The following is a 12833-nucleotide window of genomic DNA, read 5'->3' as shown; positions in this document are numbered from 1 at the left end:
ACACAACAGTTTTACGTTGTAGTTTACTTTATCAGTATCATTCTACTTAATCCAAAAAGTTATATTAATTCAAGTTACCAGGTCTCATAAACAGCAAATAAATTCTTAGTTTAGTGTTTAATTATACTTTAGACCAGCTTTTTTTCATGTTTTACCCCTTATTGGAAAATAATTACTTAAATAATCCCAATTTACACTATTTTAGTGCCGGTTACTCTATGAATCAGTTCCTGTATCATTTGTTTGAGTTACAATAGTAGATTACTTACTGAGATTTAAGCGTCGTTAGGCTTCAAAGAAAAAAACAATGGTTAAACTAAGTTAAAATTTTTCATTTACATAAGTAAGTATTTACGTCTTAAATTGTATAAATAAAGTTTGGACATCTTTTAAATTAGACACTTACAAAATACCGTTTTTGTCCACAATTTTTCAGGTAATTTTTTAATATTTTTTATTTTTACCTATTTACAATTATTACGTCATCACCCTGTAGTCTCATACAGTATAAACTTAGTAATTTTTACTTACACTTTAGTTGTATATGGATATCATCTTTTGGATTATAAACTATTTAATTTGTTTTAAGTAAGACTAATTGTATGTACATAATAAGTTAATAAAATTTAGTTTTCCATAAAAATAACAAGGTTTAAAAAGACAAGCTAGAAGTTTAAAAACCAGGTTAAAGTTATAAAAGTAAATGAAGAGAGACCACGTGATAAAACAAAATTTCTGTTTAAATTGGCCATAAGAAAGTATAGTGAATATTAAAAAACTTAATTTTTCATCGTTTTGATAAATTTTTTTGTGTTTTTTAGCATGAAATTTTCCGCCAGAAACGATGGAAATGTTTATTTTTAAGTATTGGCAAGTTTAAAAAGAAAAGAAAATAAATTCTAAAAATAAGTTTTAGTAGTTCATTATCATTCAATTTCTTTGCATAAAAATTTGCATAAATTTCAATGAATACAGTTGGTTTTGTCTTTAGATAAAAACTACATTTTTATAAAGTATATTATTGTAATTAGTTACTTTGACTTATAGTTACATTAGTATTTTGATACGTGTTGATATAGTTTGTAAAGTTAAACTTTAGTGTCCTAAAAAATGTTTACTCACATATTTATTGCAACTAACGGTTCTCTTACTACTAGTTTGAAGTGTTTTTTTATAAATAAGTACTACACAAATCAACAAGCTTTATAAACTAGATTTAAATAACTATCAATGCAAATAATAGCTGTTAGCTTAAATATTAAGTAAGATAACATTAGATTAAATTGTTAGTTTTATCATTGTTTTTTTTAATGACAAACATAAAATAGTTTTTGTATATAAAAAGATATAATTATACTTTTGTTAAACTAGAAAAACAATACTGAAATAACCATGATATAAGGAAATAACTTTAGTTAAAAACTATATACAGCAACAAGTTCACACATATTAACTTTTGAAGAATGATAACATTTTAAGGATTATAATAGATTTTAGCTTAGTTTTTATGTAAGTTAGATGATAAGTAAAATGTGCAGGTTTTTGTATATAGTTTAAACAACACAGTATTATGAATTGATGATAGTTCATCTTTCTAAGTTTTCAACAGTTCATTGTGTTACAATATTAAGAGTTTATTAAAAGACCCACTCAAAACTAAACAAGTGTCTAACTACTTTTGAATAACTTGAATTTATTACTGTTTTGAACAGATTATCTAAGTGAACAATACTACTCAAAAGTATTAAAAGTTTACATTAGCAAGTTATTTGACTATACACAGTCAAGTCTTATAGATAAGTTTGTCAGTGCACACTTGAAAAAAAAAATGTCAAGTATTAAGAAGTATGTACACTTATTTATAAACTTGATGAACTGTTTTTGTGTTTATGTCGAAACTTAATTGTTTTATGTGTATTAAACTGTTAAATTAAGAAATAATGCTAAACTTAAGTCATGTAAAAATAAGTTATTGTACAAAATAACGACCAAATTGATAATAGTGAGTTGTGAAGTTAAGCTGGGCATTAATGTCTGCATAAATGTTTATTCACGTACTTATTGCAACTAAGTATACTAGAGTGAAGTATTGTTTTAATAATAAGTACACAAACCAATAAGTTTCTACAAAAAGTTATTGAGAAAAAACTTCACTAATTAATCACAAGCTTAATGTAATAGTATTAGCAACACGACTTAATTTTAGACTCTTGTAGAATTCTTTTTGTTTAAGCAGTTAGTTAATGGTTAAAAATGTAAATCTTTGAACTAAAATGAAGGTTTAAAGCGGAAATTAGGAATATAGCAGTGATATTTGTTATGAAGATACTAGTGCCTGCTATGTGTTTCAATTTCTAACTCATATCATACAAAAGCATACAAGTTTGAAACGTGTTCAAAAACCAAATAGTTCAAATTCAAAGCTTTCATTTTGTCTATTTTTCATCATTTTTATAAAGTGTTTGGTGTTTTTTAAAGCAGAATTTTGTGCTGAAAACGATAGTAAAGTCTATTCTAAAATAAAACAAAGTTTAAAAAAGTTATAGCCAAAAGTTTAAAACAAGCTTAAAATTTTCAAAGCGAGAGAAGAGAAACCACGTGATAAAATTAATTTTCCGGCTCAAAATTGCCATAAGAAAGTATCGTGAAATAAATATTATTTTTTATCGTTTTGATAATTTTTTTGGTGTTTTTTCGCATGAAATTTTCCGCCAGAAACGATGGAAATGTTTATTTTTAATTATTGGCAAGTTAAAATAAATAGAAAAATCTTCCGAAAAAAAGTTATACTTGTTCATTATCATTCAATTTTATAGCATAAAAATTTGCATAATTTCAATGACTACAGTTGGTATGGTCTTTAGACAAAAATTACTTTCTTATAAAGTATATTGATGTAATTAGTTCTTTAAAAGTTTATAAAACAAATTACTTTGACTAACAATTTCATTAGTATTTTGATACGTGTTAATATAGTTTGTCCTTTATATAGCTAAATTTTAGTGTCCTAATAAATGTCTACTCATATATTTATTGTAACTAAGGGTTCTCTTAAATACTAGTTTGATGTGTTGTTTTATAAATAAGTTCTACACAAATCAACAAGCATTATAAACTGGATTTTAACATGTATTATTTATTTATGAACAATTTATTATTCTATATATAACACTTCACTTACTTTAATTTGATTTAACAGTATCATTCTATTGTATTTTGCACATACTAGTTAGTTTACCTATAAAAGTCTTCTATCTCATTTATGTTATTATTTAAACATTGTTTTGTTTGTATTGTATGTTTTTAAGTAATTTAGTTCTACTTATAGCTCAAAGTTAAGTAAAGGCTGAGTTTTAGTGTTATTAACAGATATGTTCGATTTATAGTGAAATGTTTAATAGTATATACCTTTAAGTAATTCAAATTACTCAACAGTTTTACGTTGTAATTTACTTTATCAGTATCATTCTACTGCATTTCAAAAAGTTATATCAATTCAAGTTACCAAGTCTCATAACAGCAAACAAATTCTTAGTTTAGTATTTATGTGTACTTTAGACTCTTAACTGTTTTTTCATTTAATTAATCCCAATTTACAGTTCCTGCATCATTTGTTTGAATTACACTAGTAGATTACTTACTGAGATTTAAGCGTCGTTAGGCTTGAAAGAAAAAAAACAATGGTTGTGCAAAATGCTTTACCAATATTGGTACATTGCATTCTTAATGGTACAGAACCATATACTTTATCTAAGTAGTATATAAGGAACACTTAATGTAAAAGGTTTATGCCACTTAGACAGAAACTAAGTTAAAATTTTTCAATAAGTAAGTATTTACGTCTTAAATTGTATAAATAAAGTTTGGACATCTTTTAAATAAGACACTTACAAAATACCGTTTTTGTCCACAATTTTTCAGGTAATTTTGTGATATTTTTTATTTTTACCTATTTACAATTATTACGTCATGACCCTGTAGTCTCATACAGAAAAAACTTAGTAATTTTTACTTACACTTTAGTTGTACATGGATATCGTCTTTAGGATTATCAATTATTAAATTTGTTTCAAATAAGACTAATTCTATGTACATAAAAAGTGTTGGATAAGGTGTGTCTTAATTAAACTAACAGATACAAACATATATGAATAATATATTCTCTTAAATAAATTACTGCTGCGTATAAAAGAATTTTAATTTTAAATTACAATCAAGTCTTAATAATACTTAATCATTAATTATCATATTGTTGCGCTGGTTTATGTGATTGTTTCTAGTTTTAGTCCACATAAAGTTCTACAAATTGTATGCATTATCATGGTAACGAAAGGTATTTTTTTAACTATTTAATTTTGGTGTTTATTTTCGACTCAATATTAAATATTACAATATTTAAATTCAAATTAAAGTTTTATGTTTTATAGTATGTATCCTGTGTTTTGCGTACTACAAATGATACAATTTTGTAGTAGACATTCTGGTATTATTCTATAATTAACACTTCAACTTACTTTTTTGTTGTAATTTAATTTAAATTTCAAGTATAGTTTGTGATACTTGATTATGTGGTAACTCATAGTTCGTTTAACTTGAGGTCTAAATTAAACTTTATATTTGTAATGAATAGTATATTTTTATTAAAAAACGTGCTTTAAGCAGTTTGAATGAATCTCGTTTGTAATTTAATTTAAATTTCAAGTATAGTTTGTGATACTCGATTATGGGGTAACTCATAGTTCGTTTAACTTGAGGTCTAAATGAAACTTTATATTTGTAATGAATAGTTTATTTTTATTAAAAAACGTGCTTTAAGCAGTTTGAATGAATTTCGTTTGTAATTTTATTTAAATTTCAAGTATATTTTGTGATACTCGATTATGGGGTAACTCATTGTTCGTTTAACTTGAGGTCTAAATGAAACTTTATATTTGTAATGAATAGTATATTTTTATTAAAAAAACGTGCTTTAAGTAGTTTTAATGAATTTCGTTTGTAATTTAATTTAAATTTCAAGTATATTTTGTGATACTCGATTATGGGGTAACTCATAGTTCGTTTAACTTGAGGTCTAAATGAAACTTTATATTTGTAATGAATAGTTTATTTTTATTAAAAAACGTGCTTTAAGCAGTTTGAATGAATTTCGTTTGTAATTTTATTTAAATTTCAAGTACATTTTGTGATACTCGATTATGGGGTAACTCATAGTTCGTTTAACTTAAGGTCTTTATAAAACTTTATATTTGTAATGAATAGTATATTTTTATTAAAAAACGTGCTTTAAGCAGTTTGAATGAATCTCGTTTGTAATTTAATTTAAATTTCATGTATATTTTGTGATACTCGATTATGGGGTAACTCATAGTTCGTTTAACTTAAGGTCTAAATGAAACTTTATATTTGTGATGAATAGTATGTTTTTATTAAAAAACGTGCTTTAAGCAGTTTGAATGAATCTCGTTTGTAATTTAATTTAAATTTCAAGTATATTTTGTGATACTCGATTATGGGGTAACTCATAGTTCGTTTAACTTGAGGTCTAAATTAAACTTTATATTTGTAATGAATAGTATATTTTTATTAAAAAACGTGCTTTAAGCAGTTTGAATGAATCTCGTTTGTAATTTAATTTAAATTTCAAGTATAGTTTGTGATACTCGATTATGGGGTAACTCATAGTTCGTTTAACTTGAGGTCTAAATGAAACTTTATATTTGTAATGAATAGTTTATTTTTATTAAAAAACGTGCTTTAAGCAGTTTGAATGAATTTCGTTTGTAATTTTATTTAAATTTCAAGTATATTTTGTGATACTCGATTATGGGGTAACTCATTGTTCGTTTAACTTGAGGTCTAAATGAAACTTTATATTTGTAATGAATAGTATATTTTTATTAAAAAAACGTGCTTTAAGTAGTTTTAATGAATTTCGTTTGTAATTTAATTTAAATTTCAAGTATATTTTGTGATACTCGATTATGGGGTAACTCATAGTTCGTTTAACTTGAGGTCTAAATGAAACTTTATATTTGTAATGAATAGTTTATTTTTATTAAAAAACGTGCTTTAAGCAGTTTGAATGAATTTCGTTTGTAATTTTATTTAAATTTCAAGTACATTTTGTGATACTCGATTATGGGGTAACTCATAGTTCGTTTAACTTAAGGTCTTTATAAAACTTTATATTTGTAATGAATAGTATATTTTTATTAAAAAACGTGCTTTAAGCAGTTTGAATGAATCTCGTTTGTAATTTAATTTAAATTTCATGTATATTTTGTGATACTCGATTATGGGGTAACTCATAGTTCGTTTAACTTAAGGTCTAAATGAAACTTTATATTTGTGATGAATAGTATGTTTTTATTAAAAAACGTGCTTTAAGCAGTTTGAATGAATCTCGTTTGTAATTTAATTTAAATTTCAAGTATATTTTGTGATACTCGATTATGGGGTAACTCATAGTTCGTTTAACTTGAGGTCTAAATTAAACTTTATATTTGTAATGAATAGTATATTTTTATTAAAAAACGTGCTTTAAGCAGTTTGAATGAATCTCGTTTGTAATTTAATTTAAATTTCATGTATATTTTGTGATACTCGATTATGGGGTAACTCATAGTTCGTTTAACTTGAGGTCTAAATTAAACTTTATATTTGTGATGAATAGTATATTTTTATTAAAAAAACATTACAATATTACAAACGAGATTCATTAAAATTGCATTAACCGCATTTTGTTGATAAAAGTATACTAATCATGATAAACATAAAGTTTAATTTAGACCTCAAGTTTAACGAATTATGATATGCTCCATAATCGAGTACACAAAATATACCTGAAATTTAAATTAGATTACAAACGAGATTCATTAAAATTGCATTAACCGCATTTTGTTGATAAATGTATACTAATCATAATAAACATAAAGTTTAATTCAGACCTCAAGTTTAACGAATTATGATATGCTCCATAATCGAGTATACAAATATACTTGAAATTTAAATTAAATTACAAACGAGATTCATTAAAATTGCATTAACCGCATTTTGTTGATAAAAGTATACTAATCATAATAAACATAAAGTTTAATTTAGACCTCAAGTTTAACGAATTATGATATGCTCCATAATCGAGTACACAAAATATACCTGAAATTTAAATTAAATTACGAACGAGATTCATTAAAATTGCATTAACCGCATTTTGTTGATAAAAGTATACTAATCATGATAAACATAAAGTTTAATTTAGACCTCAAGTTTAACGAATTATGATATTCTCCATAATCGAGTACACAAAATATACCTGAAATTTAAATTAAATTACAAACGAGATTCATTAAAATTGGATTAACCGCATTTTGTTGATAAATGTATACTAATCATGATAAACATAAAGTTTAATTTAGACCTCAAGTTTAACGAATTATGATATGCTCCATAATCGAGTTTACAAAATATACCTGAAATTTAAATTGAATTACAAACGAGATTCATTAAAATTAGATTAACCGCATTTTGTTGATAAAAGTATACTAATCATAATAAACATAAAGTTTAATTTAGACCTCAAGTTTAACGAATTATGATATGCTCCATAATCGAGTACACAAAATATAATATTAAAATATTAACCGAAATAATATAATGAATATTAAATATTTTATAGAAAAACATATTTATATATATAATAGGTTGATAATAATGAAATAAAATTGGTTTTTTAGACCTAATTATATACATTTGTTTGAATTTATTTTTTCAATAAAATGTAGTTTACTTGTTGATTACAATTTATAAGATTGTAAATTTAAATCAAAACTAGTATCTGCAAATTTTGTTAATACAATGTATGAAAAAAAATACAATAAGCAAATAACACTTCAATTAGATATGTTTTCCTTATATTTTATTATAAATATTAAATTTTAAGAGGTTTATAATCGTCTGTCTTTACATAATTAATCTATTTAAGAATCCAACATATTATTTATGAGTACATAATAACGTTAAAATTATATATTTACTTGATAACAATTGTAAGAGATAACTGTCATCAAATATAATTTTCATGTAAGCTTGCACTAAGTGATGATATTAGAAAAAAAATAAATAAAAATTCTTTTTATTATTTTATTTCATAAAATTTAAGTTTTTACTATTTAACTTGTCAGACACATAAGGTATGAAATTATCATGAATATTATTATGCGGCATTAAACTGTAAAAATTATGACGAAAAATTGAATATTTCTCGATAAAACATCTTTTGTGTATAGCCATAAGCAGTTTGCTTCTATTTGTGGTTTTTATCTCATTTATCTCTATTTTTTACAATGCTTAATTAATATGCTTATTACAAAACTGCACTAATTTGCTTATAGTTATTTGCTAACTTTTTACGCAAACTGTTTTAGTGATTGATTATAAACATATTTTAGCAACAAACTGCAAAAATTGTAGAACTGAGTGTGATTTTGTAGCTAATTTGCACTTATTATTTTAAAACTATTTGTTTAATTCGTGTTTTGTTTACGCAAGTTTTAGCTGAAGAAACTCGAACGTAAATAGTAAAATCACTTTTTAATTAAAGTTGCTGATCACGTTGTTTAATGACAATGAAGTTTTCAGATGCATATACTTTTTTTATTTTAAAATAGTTTTAGATTTTCAGTAAAAAAAAAACAAAATTATTCAAAATATTTTATTAGTATTATAAAAATTTCAAAAAAAAAAGACAAAAAACAACTACATTTGTTTTACTTGCGACTAAACTACAAAGTAAAGTTAATATTTTTTTTTGTTAATTTTGTACATATTTATGTACTAAAACACTCTAGTTGTTAAACAATGTAAGTATTTATAATGATCTATAAGTAAACATTAACAAGGCTAATAAGAATTAAAAAACAACTTGTAAATATGTTATTTTATTCAAAAGTGACATATTAAAAATAGATTTACTTATAATGCAGATAAAAGAGAATTCGTTAAAATTAAAAAACAGTTCAGCATTTTAACAAAAATACTGTAAAAAGTTTGTGACGTCAGTACCGAAACCAACGAACCCTGGTTAATTTTTTAAGCATATTTTAAAATAAGATTAATAAAACTTGTTTTTATCTAGCAGCTTAGTTTTAACGGCTTTAAATCCATTACATATATACAAACTTTTTACTAAAACTCAAATTGTAGGCTTATTTCTTAATAGTATTAAAATTAAAATTTTTTAAACATGATGAAATGGTAAACTTTAAATGATGTTATTGGTATATTTTCGTTGACGAACTCAAGTTCAAAACTAATAAAAGTCATAAGTATATAAAAAACTAAATTTAGGTAACACCATTAAATATATGTAACTCAATGATTTTTAATAACTTTTAACAGAGTTAAACTTTCATTTTTCTATTAACTGTCTTTGCAAATGATTTTGTCAATTTAGTTTGCATTTTGTTATGATATTTGATAAAAAAAAATATTCTTGTATTTTAATAACACATGTTTCATTATATTATAATGTTTAAGTGGTCAGGCACTCGAAATGCCAAATAAAGATGAACTTTTCTTTGGTTCAGCTTTTAGCCGTAAAACTGTTGGACCATATTAAAAAACACACTATTCAAAACTGCTCTATTTCGTTATAAACTCATTAATATTAAAGTTACACTACATTGATTATAGATTTTCGAATACTACTTCACACTCTAATTTTGGTTGATGATATTTATTTAACTAACGTTACGCTGAGAGCGTTCTTTAAAGTTATTTGTATTTCAGTTTTTTATCTTTTTGTTTTAGTAAAAGTCGCAGATGATAATTTATTTGAAGTGATACTGAAGAACAAAAAAAGGTTTAAAATTTTGTGATGCTTTTAACTTATTTACAAAAAAATTGTTTAATGTAATACTAGATTCTATAAAATCCTAGGCAAGTCGTTAAAAGTATCCGTGTTGTGCGACTCGATAACCGTAAGGTTCTTCATGCACCAGGTCTCAAGACCAAATATTTTGATCGTATTGTTGTCTTTCAATAAACTATAACTTAGTATAAAAGTTATAACGTACTAACGATCAAAACAAACTCAAAAAGAGAAGTTGTTTTGTAAACAAAAGTTACATGAATTAAAAATAACATTTTAGTTAAATAATATAAAACAAAGTAAAACATCTGAAATTTATTGTAGTATTAAAGTACTAAACATTTTTTGACACCTTTGTATTTTGCAAAAAATGTTTTGTTATTTGTACTGCTATTAGTTCTGAATTAATATTGATAGAAGTTATATTTGTTGATATAAAACTAAATTTCATCATTAATAAGTAAGATTCATAAAAATATTATTAAAATGTTTTTCTACACGTGACTTCAACTATTTGAGATAAATTTTTAAGATGTAAACTTAAATTACGCGATTAAATCATATAAACAAAGGGAAAACTTACTTATTATTGTACATTGGTAGTTGTCACTTATTCTCATTATTAAGTAGAGTTTGTCATTTTAATGTTTGTTGACTTTCAGAAACTATAAAATATTGAAATAGTTTGAGTCTTTAGGCAGTACGAACACACTAAATGTGTAAAGTGAACAAAAAATATGTATGGTAAGGCAATAAGCAGAAAAATATTCTAACTGTTGTAACGACCGTTCTAGTCAAACCTTGCTAAAGATATTCGTAAATTACTTGATTCTAGCTGTTGTTTCTTTTTTTCATACGTCACTATTTATTAAACATGTTTAAACTTATCAATGTTAAAACGATTATTATGTGTTTATAGTTATTCTAATTTTATTAGACATTTTGTAATGTTTAATTAAGTAAATTATTAAACTATAGCTACAAATGATTTAAGAAAACATTAATAACAACATAAAACTTAAAAGTTTGTAACAAAATTTAACCTTTGCAAAAAGTAAAAATATTATTACATGATTTTAAAACCACTAATAAATGTTTAACATTTTCTTTTCTAAAAACTTTAAAGTAATGGTATAAGTACAAATAATAAATAGTAGGAATTAAAAAATAAACTTGTTTTAAATTAAAACTTATACAATTAAAACTCTAACACAAGTAACGTTCATCGTAAGACTTTAATTATTTTTCGTCTATTTACGCTTAAGGGGAACGAAAAAAACTTAGCAGTCTTCAAAAAAACCATATAAGTTTATCAAAAGCACGGTACAAAAAATATATTTCAACTCAAATAACATAGTAAAAAAAGATAAGCAATGTTATGTATATCCTTTTATAAATACATAAGATAATTTTTACTAAATTAAAAAATTATGTTATGAAGATTTTAATTGTTTAAAAATCTAAATTTTTTTTTGATTACCTTATTATATACTAAATATATTAATGAAAAGTATCTATATTTGAATTTTTGCCAGATACTTTACGTCATAAAGTTTTTAGTTTGTAATTAATCGACTGCTGAAGTAAAGTTACCCAACTATGTGTAAAAATTAGAACGTTAATTAAAAGAGTATATTTTAGTGAAATACATTGAAATTCATAAGTAAAGTATATTACTTATCAACCATAATCATTAGTTAAAATTTAATTTAGTTAAGGTATATTATTATTATTACAAGTTTATTGTCCATTTGATGGACCTAAGCATCAAAACCTAGGCCACTTAAACAGAAAGAAACATTATGAAATGAGTAAAAAGTATAAATAACATAAAAAGTTGATTTTGTTTAAAACAAAGATAAAAATATATTTTAATATAATATATATATAAACTTTATATTTACACTAAACAATATTTTTTACGACAAACTTATACTTATTTACGCTTTGATGTTTTGATGCAGAACGATCAACATGAAATATTTAAATGCATTGACTAACAACAAAACTTAAAACCTAAAGCCCTAATCACATTTAAAATAGACTGGCTAAATAAATAATCATTTAACATGTTGAAAACTTACTCATCATTAATCATAAATAGAGGAAAGGCGTTGCTTTGAAAACTGAACTATGGAATAGGCTAAATCTCAAAATTAAATCAACAATTGATAAAAACTACTTATTAATTAACTAAATATATTTTATCTAAATCAATTTTTTTAAATTTCAATCGAAATTAATCAACTTTTTTGCAAGAAAATAATTCATTAGAAACTTTTTTTCCAAACTTCAACTCACCGATAAAATAAAGAATTATGCCAAGCCTCATAATAAATAATGTTTGGATGTAAATTTTTTGCTATTTCCTTTCAACAGGTATATAGTTTTTTAAGGTTCAAAAGTATATTATATATTAGTTGTAGTTTCACTCTTAACTAGTTTTAGAAACAGTAATGAGGTCAATTTAAATATTTTTTGAGAGGTTTTGAAGTTTATCTACACAAGGAAGTGAAAAAAAACTGTATGCTTATCTATGTACATTTGTTTTATTCCGATAAATTAAATAAAGTAGTAGAAATTGATATTTTTTTTTTAAATAAACTCCACAAACTTTTAATGAAAATTAAACTTTATATTACTACCGCCTTTAACACCTATGTTAAAAACTGTCTGGACAATTACTTTATACAAACAGTTAAACTTGAAATACATGATTACAATACCAAAAGGTCAAGTAAGCACTTTACATATGTTTTGAATGTATCACTAGCTTAGATTTTTAAAGAACTAATTCACACTATATTAAGAAGTTTTAAACTTATATTATCATTATGTGATTAAATATTGATTAAAATTAAGTATAAGGAAATATTTAGGTTTTGATTACTCGTTTAAACTTGGAAAATTAAAATGAATATAATCTGTATAAACTTATTTAAGTTTTCAACAGCTTAAACTATTT

This window comes from Thalia democratica, chromosome 9 (assembly GCF_965202585.1).
Source record: "Thalia democratica chromosome 9, ktThaDemo2.hap1.1, whole genome shotgun sequence".
In the NCBI taxonomy this organism is placed as follows: domain Eukaryota; kingdom Metazoa; phylum Chordata; class Thaliacea; order Salpida; family Salpidae; genus Thalia; species Thalia democratica.
Note: the sequence above shows the minus strand (reverse complement) of the source record.